Source organism: Sciurus carolinensis, chromosome 8, assembly GCF_902686445.1.
Source record: "Sciurus carolinensis chromosome 8, mSciCar1.2, whole genome shotgun sequence".
Lineage (NCBI taxonomy): Eukaryota > Metazoa > Chordata > Mammalia > Rodentia > Sciuridae > Sciurus > Sciurus carolinensis.
In genome coordinates this window covers 43,813,175-43,827,128 of record NC_062220.1, presented here as the reverse complement: position 1 = coordinate 43,827,128, position 13,954 = coordinate 43,813,175, and the positions used below count along the sequence as shown (strand labels likewise).

Genomic DNA, 13,954 nt, shown 5'->3' with positions numbered 1-13,954 from the left:
TATAATGGTTATTAATAATGCAGTGAGGAGGAAGGGGCATGATTTTGTGAAATTGCACACAAGCATAATGTCAGCAATCAGCGGGTAATTAGTGAGACACTATTCCTTCTTAAGGCTAAACTCAACTTAAAGCCCCTTACAGAGATGGTCAAGCATTTCTTACAACTCCATGGGATCTCCTAGCTGAGACCTAGGAGAAAATTTAGAGATCATTTAGTTCAACCTCCTCTTTTCATGGATCAGGGAATGAAGGATCAAGACTCAAGGAAATTTCCCAAAGCACTGAATAGACCTCATTTCATTAGTATTAAATTACTGAAATAAACAGACACCAGTATGTGGTTTATAAAATGTCAATGCTGTGTGCCAGTCCTGTAAACAAACCACCATGGTTCCTTTCTCTGGAAATGGCTTGTATTCCAGCACTTTCCTTGGTTAAGTCATGGCAAGAAAAACATGTTTGAGTTTAGGCTGGCTTCCTAGCAAGGAATGAAGGAGAGTTTCCAGGCAGGAAAGCAGGAAGACCAGTCAGCAGCAAAGAGAAGCAGATAGAAATGAAAAACTCTCCATTGTCATGTTCCCCCAGCTATTAGAGTCCCCTTGCCTCTGTTGAGCCACCTAGTTGGTGTTATTTAAGAACTAATAAAGGCTCCTTTTTCCAGGTTCTCTCTACATTCTCATGGAATTAGTTTATCAGATTAAATAGTAAAGCCCAGTGCTTATAAGGCAAAGAATATTGTTTTGATAGGGATCAGGAGAGACAGGGTCACTGGGTTATATGCCAGGTAGGGCAGCCCCAGGTAGAATAAGCAGGAAGTTGCATGAAGGCACCAAGGTCCAGGGCAAAAGGGTAAAGAGAAAAGCAAGAATTGACAAGCAGTAAGTGGTCACTGGCTTGGTCAGTGCAGTGAGGGCGTCCTTCACAATGATGTCAGTGCTGTGGAAAACAGCACGGAGTAGACAGTACTGAGAAGACACTCAACCTCCGGCCTTCAGGGAGAAGCAGGTGGAATAAGTTGAAGACATTTTCACATATCCTGAGATTTATGGTTGACTGTGCTGGGCATCTTCTTTCAAAGCTTCTGCTCCTGGAGTACCACTGCTCACTTCTGTGGAACTAACCAGCACCAGGGCCACTGACTTTGCCTTCCTTCTCTCTGGGAAGAACAAGTTCCACCTTCTTGCCCTTCCCCATGGTCGGTCATCTGTTAATCCTTTTTCAAGTCTATCAATCTCCCCTGCTTTCTGCCCTCAGCACACATTTGTTGACCTCTTTCCCCCTCTTGTTACACTCTTCTCCTCCTCTTCATAGTCAGACTTCTTCCAAGTCTAGTACCTTTCTCCACCATACTAGAGAAAGTCTTACCCTATAGGTCCAACTCAGTCCTCATCTCGCTTGACCTTTGACTATGCTTTCTTCCATTCTCAAAATCTCCCCTTCCTTGATTTCTCAAGGAACATGCTCTAAACTTCAATTTTTGTTGTTAGCTTTTCTTCCTCTGTGTCCACGTTTCAAATGTCAGTGGTCTATAAGCCTTGGCTGCCTTTTAAGACACTTTACTTGCTCTTGCTAGGTGATTTCCTACCCTTCCACCCTTCAACTACCAGCAATATGCCATTGTCTTCCAAAATTAAACACCTCTCCATCTCCTGACTGTAATCTTCACATGGCTATTCTACCAGCACTTCAAATTTGGCACATCTAACACTAAACTTCTCTCTTCCCATCTCCATCCCAAAATCATTCTTCTTCAGATAGTCCCTACAATAACTGCCACCACTAATCCACAGAATGCCTAAGTGGAGAACTTGACTTTTCTCTCTTCTCTTGCAGCCAGTTCTCTGCATCCTTCCTCCTGAAAAGCAATGAAGTGCCTCTTCTCTTTTTTGTCTTGAGGAGGCCCCAGGCTAGACTTTCAAGGCAGTACTATCCCTGTATCTGCCTACACCAATCTTTTATACTATGTCTGCAATATTACTGTGAAATGCAAAATCTGATCACACTGCTTTCCAACTCCAAATGCTTTAATTGCTTTCTCTTGCCACTAGAGAAATTCTGAACTTCTTGGAAAAAATAAATAAATAAAAAAACAAAACTCTCATACTCTGGTTCTTTGCTTCCCATTTTACTCTGCTTCACAAGGATCTGTTCCTGCTAGTCATTTCAGATAGCTGGAGCTTCCCTGAATATACACTTCCACTTCATGACTTTGAGATAATTTTTCCACTTGGAAAGTCCTCTCCTTTTCTATCCAGTGGACCAATTTACAACTCAATTTACAACTTCCTCCAAGACTCTCTGTAAACCTCACCTCCTTCATGAAGCCTTCCCAACCCAGTATGGGCTCTCTGTCCCCTCTCCTCCAGAGGTCTTCCCCTGGGACTGCACCATGCTGGGGATACCATTGCTCTTCCATTACTCTCCTGCAATGAGCTAATTACATCCACATCCTGTTTCACATTGTAGGTCTCTTGAGAGCAGGGACCCTAAAGTTCATCCTTTGCCTCTTTAGCATCAAGCACAACACCTGAATCATAGAGGGAATTTAGTAAACATGGGCTGCATAAGGGTCTATGTATGTGGGCTACCATTTACTGAGACTTTACATGAGTACAGCACTTAATGCCATTATTTCCTTTCCACGACACTATCAAGGGGATAGTAGCCCATTTTGCAAGTGCCAAAAAAAGCTTAGAAAGATGAAGTAATCTGCCCAAAGTAAAAAAACTACTAAACTCAAGTCTGCTTTCAATTCCTGGGCTCCCTTGTCTGTGTGTGTGTGTGTGTGTGTGTGTGCGCACGTGCGCGTGCGTGTACGCATGTGTGTTGCGGGGGATTGAACCCAGGGCCTTGTGCATGTGAGGCAAGCACTCCTCCAACCGAGCTATATTCCCAGCCTGGGCTCCTGTTTTTAACCACTCCATTATACTCTTGGATGAAAGAAATTTGGTTAAAGGGCTATGTTTCTATGAAACAATCTCACCCAATCTCAGACTCAGGTGCTGTGCTAGTCCCAAGTCCACTGCCACCATGGCGCCATCGTGCACAAAAGATCCCTGCAATTGCTGATAGACTCCCTATCAGGGTTTCTACTCATAAGGAGATGGGGGCATCATCTATTAAAGGCAGAGACTTGCTCTCTAAGGATGCCGTACCTGGGAAACATCACACGGAAAGCTGGACTTCCTCTAAACACAACTGTTTCAGACACTGGTGCCCATGCCCTGTTCTGTGAACACGGAAGTGGGAGTAAGTGATGGCAATGATGATAATAATGGAATGGATTTCAGTGTGCTGTCCTTTGAAGGTAGTTAAAACACTTTAGAGTTGCTCCTGGTACAATACTCTTACCACCTAGACCTAGAGCACCTTTCTACTGTAGACTGGCAGAATTAGCACTGGACATCTTAATCTGTTTATTCAATTATCTGTATATTCCACTTCACAGTACTAGATTATATTCAGCTGTCTTTTTCAGCCATCCTTTTTAAATTTCATGTATTTTTTTGCTAAATGCCATGAGCTTCATCACTCCTCTGTGCCTCCCTCAATTCCCTCCCTGCTTTTGCTGAATGGTAATGGTCATCTGGTTCTGCTTTCTCCTTTACCAGGATGCAGTTTCCTCTAAATCAGGTCTGGTCTTGAGATTCCCAGCATTTAGCACAATGCATGGTACATGGTATACATACAACAAATATTTATTGAACACTGAGCAAAGGAGCCAATCTCTGATTTGGTCAAAGGTCTCGTGAATGCTGTCACCTGCCTTAGCTGGAGAGAAAGAACGACAGACAAACTCTTCTCATCATGTGCAATGCAGGACAACCTTTTCTCAGCTTTTTGTGAACTCATTGTTTCTTACCAGGTTTACAAAGGGACAGAAGTTAACATGAATTAGGGAGCAGCCACTTCTCAGGCACTGAGGTATATGTTCACCCACACCACTTCTTACCCTCACAACATTGCCATGTTGACACCACCCTCCTTTTATAAAGAAGCTCAAAATCAGTTATCTTATGTAACTCGCCTACAGTCATATAGAAGGAAGGCTTTGTATTAAAAGCATGCATAAAATGTCTATCTTGTACAGTCATCCCTCGTCTCCAGAGATTTATTGGTATTTGTGACTATTACTTATAGACTGAAAATAAACAACAACAAAACCCAAGTTAATTTTGATGCTGGAATAGTGAAATGGTGATCAACTAGGATTTATAGAGGTTCCACAGCACTTTTACCATATGCATTGTCCAAGGCAAATCGTGACTATAGTCTTCATTTTCTTATCAGTCAGGTGAAACTGTAATACCTATTAACTCAAAGGGAATTGTCTGCCAAAGTGCTTGTCAAGGAGGAGAAAAGATGTACAATTTGGAGCACTGTGCTGGGTAGTGTGGTGCAGTATTTCTCAAATAACAGAGAGAAGAAACTGAGCAACAGAACTACCTGCGGTGTTAAGGGTAGATGGGGAAGCCAGACTAAGAAACCATGTTAAGTCCTTAAATGACTCTTTGAGACACTAAATTTGAGAAATACCAATTAATGGCAACATTTTTCACATGGGAATCTTAGTAAAATGCAGATTTGAATTTAGTGGGTCTGAAGGGAAGGGGTAAACTGACCAAGATTTTGCATTTTTAACATACCCCCAGGGAAAGTTTGCTGCTTGTCCTTGAACCACATTTGAGCATCAGGGGCTTGGAAGATTTACCCCCATAGGAACAAATGAGCTTTGCTTTGTTTCTGGACCACAGATTGCATCCATCAACTTCAAGGAGTATTTTATATAAACCCCAGGTTCTCAGTATTGGTGCAAAACCACCTGGATTACTCAAAACCAAATTAGAACATAGTCTCTATCACAGGTAAAGTAGTAGCATCCTTTTCAGATACAGAGAGCACATATTTTTTCATATGGAATAATAACTCATTGCTATTATTTGAGTCATTTACTGTGCAAAGTGTTTTATGTATGTGTGCACACACACATATATACAAACACACACACACACACATATATATATAATGTCTAATAGCCACCCTAATTCCTCAAGATGAATATTCCTGTTCTGTAGATATGAAAATGGTGATCTAGAGAGCTTAAGAAACCTGCTGAAAAGGAAACTATCAGCAATGCAAAGAAAGAACCTACAGAGTGGGAGAAAATCTTTGCCAATCATACTTCAGATAGAGCACTAATCTCCAGAATCTATAAAGAACTCAAAAAACTCTACACCAAGAATGCAAATAATCCAATCGACAAATGGGCTAAGGAAATGAATAGACACTTCACAGAAGAAGATCTACAAGCAATCAACAAACATATGGAAAAATGTTCAACATCTCTAGTAATAAGAGAAATGCAAATCAAAACCACCCTAAGTTCCATCTCACCCCAATTAGAATGGCGATTATCAAGAATACAAGCAACAACAGGTGTTGGCAAGGATGTGGGGAGAAAGGTACACTCATACATTGCTGGTGGGGCTGCAAATTAGTGTAGCCACTCTGGAAAGCAGTGTGGAGACTCCTTAGAAAACTTGGAATGGAACCACCATTTGACCCAGCTATCCCACTCCTTGACCTATACCCAAAGGACTTAAAATCAGCATACTACAGAGATACAGCCACATCAATGTTCATAGCTGCTCAGTTCACAATAGCTAGATTGTGGAACCAACCTAGATGTCCTTCAATTGATGAATGGATAAAGAAACTATGATATATATATATATATATATATATATATATATATATACAATGGAATATTACTCAGCCATAAAGAATGGTAAATTTATGGCATTTGCAGGCAAATGGATGAAATTGGAGAATATCATGCTAAGTGAGATAAGCCAATCTCAAAAAAACCAAAGGACAAATGATATCGCTAATAAGTGGATGATGACACATAATGGGGGGTGGGAGGGGTTAGTGTTAGGGTTAGGGAGGGGGGCAAGAATGGAGGAAGGAAGGACTGTATAGAGGGAAAAGAGGGGTGGGAGGGGTGGGGGGGAAGGGGAAAAATAACAGAATGAATCAAACAACATTACCCTATGTAAATTTGATTGCACAAATGGTATGCCTTTACGCCATGTACAAACAGAGAAACAACATGTATCCCATTTGTTTACAATAAAAAAAAAAAAGAAACCTGCTGAAAGCCACATAGCAAGTTAGATGTTATAACTGAGGTTCAAATTGGGATCCACAGACTGTATGTTCTCTGTACAACTTCATGGTGCTAGATAAGACTATAGTATAAAACATAACCACTTAGGAGTCAGGAAAATATGAGGGAAAATGTTTTCTCCTCTATCAGTTGTTGAGGCATATCAGTATGTGGGAGAGGTGGGGATATGACTTATTAATTAGTAATCTGCTACCAAAACGTCCCAATATCATCCTTAACCATAGGTCCCCTAAATTCAGTATTGCAGATGGAATTAAAAGGAACTAGTGATCAGTAAGGTTATCATAAGTGCTACTACATACTCTCAGGCAACCCAACCCTTTGTATGGTCTATGAAGGATTTTCAAAAATAAAGACTAAAACCCTTGGTTTGAAAACTAACTAAAAAGTAATTTTAGAATGTGTGTATGTGTATGTGTGTGAATGTGTGTGTGTGTGTTAAACGGAAGGTAAGAAAGTTGTCAGGTTCAACCAGTTAAGAGGAAAAATTCTTCCTGATTCTTGTGGCTTATCAACTTCCCCACCCTCTCTTGTATAAGGTTTCTGTAACCCCAGAGTTCACACCAAACCCAGGTTTGCACTACCTCCTATCACAGTTGCTATACCTGCCTACTTCTGATAAAACTGCTTATCCTTGAAAGATGTTCTGTTTAGTCAAATACCTTGAAAATGCAGCAACACTGGAGGTTTTTTCAGAGTAACAAAATTTTCTGCTACTTTGCATAAGGTTGATGTGAAGAGAGATGCACAGCAATAAAGATGCTCAGAGAACGCAGTGAGATACTCAAATGCATAAAAAAGACATAAAGTATCTATAAAATAAACCACACAGGCAATTACTAACCAGTGTCTTTAACATTCAATAATCTTTGGGCAGAAGAGCTAGGGTGAGTTTTTTAACCTCTGGTCTCTTCACTACTACAAGTAGCACTCTGGAGTTTAACTGCTGTTTCCTAAACATTCGCCATTAGTAACAACACAACTGTTTACCTACGTGATACAAAAAGATACAATTAGAAAGTAATAAGCTCCTGCAATTAAAAAAAGGTATTTGTCTAAAACCAAACAGTGATATTTGAACTACTAAAGATTTTGTCCCTATTGTATTCTCTATAAAGGATGTTTCAAAAACAAATAGTAAAATCCTTGGTTTGAAAACTTACTAAAAAGCAATTTTAGAATGTGCGTATGTGTATGTGCGTGAATGTGTGTGTGTTAAATGGAAGGTAAGAAACTTGAATCTTGGAGTATTCATTTCAAACTAAAAACCATTTCCTACTTCACTCCTCAACTCCACCAACAGTTCAGATTTCAGATCTAAAGGGCCACAGAAAACAATTTGAGATTTTTTTTTCTGGTGAGACTTTGCTGAAATGTATGTACGTGAACATGTTTGCAATGAGTCATAATTTATAGGGCCTACATGGCCAATTAATGCCGTATGACTCTCTCCCTCCATTCTGTATCATTGTCAAACCAGTTGGTGATGTATTTATCCAGGGCCTGATAATTTTATAGTTACCAGATCTCAGTTACTAAGGCTGCTGCTCTGGTTCACGGACAAAACCATTTCTTGTGCTGATTTTTAAAATGCTATCTAAAAGCACAGAACATGATTCTCTTTCTAAACCTTAACTCTCCCTAACCATAGTTAATGCCTTTTCGCCAGCGTATAGACGCGGTACTTTAAGGACCTCAGAGAAGTTGAGGGGCTTTGGGGCACTACAAGTAAAGACAAGTGGGAAAGGTTAGTGAAGAGCTGCTTTAGGGAAAGGCAGACATAACAGGATGTGTTCCTTTCTAGAGGAAGCAGGAGCTGTAATAGCCGCGGGGCAGGAAAGGCGGAGTCAGCAGCACCCAAAGAAACCGGCGCGCTAGCGTTTGCAGGAACCTGGCCTGATCAGGGACTCTTGCCCATGTCTGGTAGGAGACTGGTGAGCACCTCGCCCGCCAGGAACCAAGCTCAGGCCTCCCGGCACTAGTGGTTATAAAAAGGTACCCATCTGCTCTCGGCCACCCCTGCCAAAGACTGGCAATGGGGCGAAGAGATAAAGCAAACATCAGGCACCAAGGCAGGTGAACTTGTCAACAAGTCAGCCCTGGAAGCAAGTCCCTGCCCAGAAAGGACCTCGGGATCCTAGGGCCGCAGTCGCTGGGATGGCGAGGGAGGGTGAGGTGGACTGACGCGGGTGCGGGTGCAGGTGCTCCCAGAGCAGAGGCCAGAGCGATATGGGGCCGGAGCGCTCCCGCTCCCCGGGGGCTGACGCACGCTCTCAGGGTGCGCGCATCCTCCACACCTTCCCAGGCCGGAGGAAGCAGGCGGGGGAGGGGAAGGAGCTCATGCGGTTCCCGCAACCGGATCGGGGGCCGCAGGAGGTGACCCACCGGTCACCCGCCGCCCGCAGAGGCCAGAGGAGGCAGCCCTGGCTAGCGCCCCCGATCACCCCGGGTGCCGGGCGTTTCCCGCTGCAGCATGCAGCCCGCCCAGTGCGCCCCCGCCCCGGCCCCGGAGGGCAGGTACCTCGGAGCCCCGGCCCCTAGGAGCCTCCGGCCGCGATCGGAGCGTCCCTCTAGATCCCTCATCCGACGTCAGCGTCAGCAGAAGGCGAGGGAAGGGGCGGGGGAGCGCAGGAACCGGCCCTTCCTGCAGCGGCGACCGCCAGCCGGAATAGCAGCCGGCGGAGCCCGTGCGCGCCGCAGCGCAGCGCAGCGGCTGGGGGGAGCCGGCGCCCTCCCTTCTCCGCCAGCTGCCGCGGCCCCTCCACTCCTCCCCTTCTGGGGATCGCTGCGGGTCAACCCCTCTCAGCAAGACCCCAGGACCAGGGGTAGGATGGGGGCGGTGGTCTCACCTTGTTTGGGGCGGGTCGGGGGTGAGGGGAGTAACTCTCCCTCTTTTTACTCCCTGGGGTCTTTCCTTGACCCCCATCTCCTGGGGTATCCCCCCCGCTCGGATCTGCCGTCCTGGGTGACACCGCCCCTGCTCTCCGGCAGGTGTTCCACGTGTCCATAGCATTTGCGTCACAATGACCTGGCTACAGGTGGGAGCGAAGCGACCGAAAGCCCAGGGTTCTCTCTGAGAATGAGTAGTGCTTGCTACTTGCTTCTACGTTAGATTTCAATGGTTTTAAGGGACAGGAGATTTCATGACTTCCGTGTCAAGAAAAGTTGGAGGCCTGTACCTGGAAACCAAGTTTGGGGTTAAAGGAAAAAAGCCGTGTTCAAAAACTACTGTGTGTGTATGCATATTTAAAAAATATCCATGTAGCCTATTTATTCTATACTTATTACTGACAATTATCGGCATTTCATCTTCTCTTATTCTTTGTCACCAGGAAAGAACCAAATAATTGTTTCTGGAGTACTTTACAGATCACAGAAAAAAAAGTGTTGGAACAGGTGCTTCTTAACATCTGTGTTGAAATGAAACTCCATTGTCCATCCGGATTATGTTATATATTTTTAAATAAGTTTATTGAACAGTCTTTGAAACAATTTAGCAGGATAGAATAAAATCTAATTATTGGGAAATGATGCAAACAAATCTGAAATCCACAGCAAACATGAAGGACTGCTACATGTGTGCCAGGAATATGTTCCATGGTTTACATTTAATCCTTAGAGCAACCCAATATTGTAGGTAAAGTTATTATCCCATTTTACAGATGAAGATACTGCCCAGAGTGCCATAAAGAGAGTATCAACAGGGGTTTGAACCTAAGGTTGTTTGAATGGAGACTACGCTTAATCTCAAGTTAAAATGAGATTAAAATGAGATTATTATTTTTTTAACAGAATGAAAGCCTTTTTTAACATCATAGATACTCAATAAATGGTTGAATATATCCATCAGTTATTGGAAGCATTGAGAAATATATAAATCCTCCAGGAAAGTCACCCCCGCCTTTTTTGTTTCCTGATTCTATAATGTTCTCCTTCCTACTAATAGTGATTCGCTAGTCATATGAGAATGTATTAGAGACCCTATATATCAGAGGTTGGTTCTGAGGCAGATATTTAACATTTGTTAAGAGAGAGTCAGTACAATGGCAGAATGCTTGCATATGCAACATGTCCCTCAAAATGTGGATAATTGGAGCACAAGCATTGGGGGAAGTAAATGAGGCTGCTGATTTATAAAAGTACTTAGGTTTTCTTTTGCCTTCTCTGAAGATCAGGGTAGAAACCTTGGCTGTGAGTCCAACAACCTGTCACAGAGGCTAAAAGTGACTTCAAAGGTAGTGTCTAAAAGTGAAGAAATATGTAATATAAACACTATCAACATGTCGGCATGACAACAAATTTTCCTGGATTCTCAAAGAATTCAAGAGAAAACTTCAAATGATTTTTTTTCGGAGGGGGGGGGGTGTAGTACCGGGGATTGAACTCAGGGTCACTCCACCACTGAGCCACATCCCCAGCCCTATTTGGTGTCTTATTTAGAGATGGTCTCACTGAGTTGCTTTTGTACTTGTGATCTTCCTGCCTCAGCCTCCCAAGCTGCTGGGATTACAGGCATGCGCCAACACACTCGGCTTCAAATGATGTTTCATCATTCTTAATCTTGTCCTAATACTTAGGAAAAGATTGAGGAATAAATAATAAAGTTCTGCTATTTTACTTTATCACAATGAGTACTTGTCTTTCCCTTTAAAAAATTCACTCCATCTACAACTTTTTATTTTTGGATGTCAAGTCATTTCCAACTTGCAGAGAACCCACAAGTGCTAGTGAGAATCTGGAGTAATTTCTAAGAAGAATGGTCATTGAATAACAGGAACTGAAATAAGAAAAGAAATAAGGTACATTTTCCAGAGTGCAACAGGATAAGAAAGAAATGTCTCCATAAGGGGGAAAATTCTTAACATATTCCATTCAAATTTTCTTAAGAGTGTCCTGATTCAAGATGTGTTAATAGGACTACATGACTTAGGAATTGTGTTAGGCTACAGTTAACAGACCCAGGAGATCAGTGGATTAAATGAAACAGAAGTTTATTTTCTCTCACTTAAAAGAAATTGGAGGGTGGGCAGCCTAGGTCTGGTATGATCTCCACAATGGTGTTAGAGGGTTACTCTTCGTTCATTTTACCATCCTTAACAAAGCAACCGTTTCAGGGTAAATCCAGGTGAAGATGGGGAGAAATCAGAACCTTTACACGCTGCTGGTGAAAATGGTGCATACACTTTAGAAAACAGTTTGGCCCTTCCTCAAACTATTTGACATTGAATTGCCATATGACCTAGTAGTTCCACTCCAAGATCTATACTCAAGGGAAATAACCCATGTCCAAATAAGTTGCATGTGAACATCTATAGCAGCATCATTCAAAAATAGTTGTCCATCAGTAGACAAATGAATAAACAAAATGTAATATGTTCATATAATGGAAGGTTATTTGGCCACAAAAAAGGAACAAAGCATTGATATATGCTGCAACTTAAATGAACCCTGAAAACATTATGTTGAGTGAAAAGTCATTCACAAAGGGCCATGTATTATATTATTCCATTCATATGAAAGTTCTGAATAGGGAAATCTATAGAGACAGAAAGCACATTGGTGACCATTTAGGGCTAGAGTATGGTAGGATAGGGAGTGAGATCTGAAGGATGTGGGGTTTCTTTCAGAGATGACGAATTGTTCCAAAATTAACCATTGTGATGCATTCACATAATGTGTGAACATACTAAAAATCACTGAATTGTGCATTTTACAATTAATTTAGAATTGTATGGTATGTGAATTTTACCTCAATAAAGATACTTAAAAAGAAGTTTAAATTTTGGTTTTCATAGTTTTATTTGAGCTACACATAAACAAAGTAACTGCAATATCTTTCCCAGAAATAGATATAGGGTAAGAAACATGCACATGTGCACACACACACACACACACCAAAATGTGAATTATTCTCAGATCCATGAATATTGTATAAATTCTATTTACACTAGGAAGCTAAATATGAATAAATTGGACAAAAAAAAAATAGAAAGAAACATTGTTTATGGAAGATAGAACTATCCATGTCCATCCCCTGGATACCTCTTGATGGTATAAAAAAACTTCTTTTGCACAAATATTTTTCAAGTATCATCTAATCTTATACCATCTCAGTCTTCATAACTATTTATGTTTTAATGAATGAAGAAACAACCAATTCTTTTAGATAAGCACATGAATAAAAATGAATTTTAAGAAATTAGACTTAATAACAAGGGAGTGAAATGATACTTTGTTGTGAGAAACTAGTACTAATGGAATGTTCTCTTGAAGGTAAAACAAAGTCAATTCCCCACTGTAACCCCAAATCCACACCTCCAATAAAAACCAAAAAAGAAAAAAATAGCAAATTAAAAGTGAAAAAATAATTCTGGTGTCAAGACTCCAAATTTCTATCTTAATTTTTTAAACAAAACATTAATTTATGAGACATTTTCAAATCAATGCTAGCTATTTTATGTGAGCAATTTACTCATAAAAATGGTTTATATAGAAAATTAGTTTCTCAGGAGAGAATTTTCATGGTTTTAAGGAATAATGCTGAATAATGCTGAGGTCCTTTAGTGTTTGTCAAATTGTTTTCCTTCTTAGGTAATATAAAATAAATTAAAGGTGTAATTTCATATGATTGAAACAGTGTCATGTTTCTGCTACACAGAAATATGAATTTGTTTCAAATGGAACTTCATCTGTAGGTAATCTTGTTTACTGAACAATAATCTGTCTCTCTTTAATGTATACATATGTATTTCATAAATCTATATGGTCTTACATTTGTTATTAATTCACATATAATACAATCTATTTTAGGGAATTGTTAGTAATCTATTTTTAATGTTTTAAATGTTCCTTACACTCTCAGCCACCACAGGCAAGCAAGGCAGAATGTACTTCTTTCTCTTGGCAAATTGGCACAGAAAGTAAGTGAGTGACTGCTTCCCAATTCACTCCAAACAGATATTTGAAGTGTGAAATCCCTTTATTTTCTGACTCATCTTTGTTAGCCTCATATGTACTCATTCTGCCTGGCTATTATTATTTAGATGTGAGGAGTTTCCCCCAATGCTCATGTGTGAGACAATGCAAGAAAGTTTAGAGGTGAAATGATTGGGTTATGACAGTTCAACCTAATAAGTGAATTAATCCCTTGATAGGGAATAACTGAATGGTAACTGAGGGCAGGTAGGTGTGGCTGGAGAGGAGGGTCATTGGGGGAATGCCTTTGCAGCATGTATTTTATATCTGGTGAGTTGAGTCTCTCCCTCTCTGCTTAGTAATTGCCATGTCCTGAGTCACTTTTCTCCACCACTTTTCTGCCATGATGTTTTGATTTACCTCTTACCTCCAGCCCCGAAGTAACTATCTATTGACTAAGATTTCTGAAACCATGTGCCTCAAATGAACCTTTCTTCTTCTGAAATTGTTTCTGTTGGGTCTTTTGGTCACAGCAGCAAAAACAAACAAACAAACAAATAAACAAACAAAACCTGACTAAAACACTGGCTAATAGCAGGGGATGTTAAGATTTAGCTTAAGTTACTATTATTATCAATGTGTTTAGTAAGAACATACATATGAATCTCTCCAAGACTCAGATCATTAATGAGAAAAAAATACTACTTTTCATTCAGAGTTCCTGGGAGATTAAAAGTAGATAATCTATTTTGAACAAATGATATTTCAAAATTATTACTAAAATTATTGGTATTTGAAATTTAAAGAAAATTAAGTTTCATGCAAAATCTTATGCAATACTTTAAAGA

At 40.8% G+C, this 13,954-nt stretch overlaps 1 protein-coding gene across 11 annotated transcripts in view; it reads right to left on the bottom strand.

The window, feature by feature from the left end:
- Ica1 (islet cell autoantigen 1) overlaps nt 1-9,185 on the bottom strand; it is a 143,766-nt gene extending 134,581 nt beyond the window's left edge. For 6 of the 11 annotated variants that reach the window (XM_047560624.1, XM_047560632.1, XM_047560628.1 and 3 more), the window contains exon 1: nt 8,713-8,877. The gene's annotated coding sequence lies outside the window, so the exon portion shown is untranslated. Of the gene's footprint in view, nt 1-8,712; nt 8,879-9,040 lie in introns of those variants that run through there. The other 5 variants (XM_047560631.1, XM_047560634.1, XM_047560635.1 and 2 more) reach the window with 2 other exon arrangements.
- Nucleotides 9,186-13,954: the final 4,769 nt, after the last annotated feature.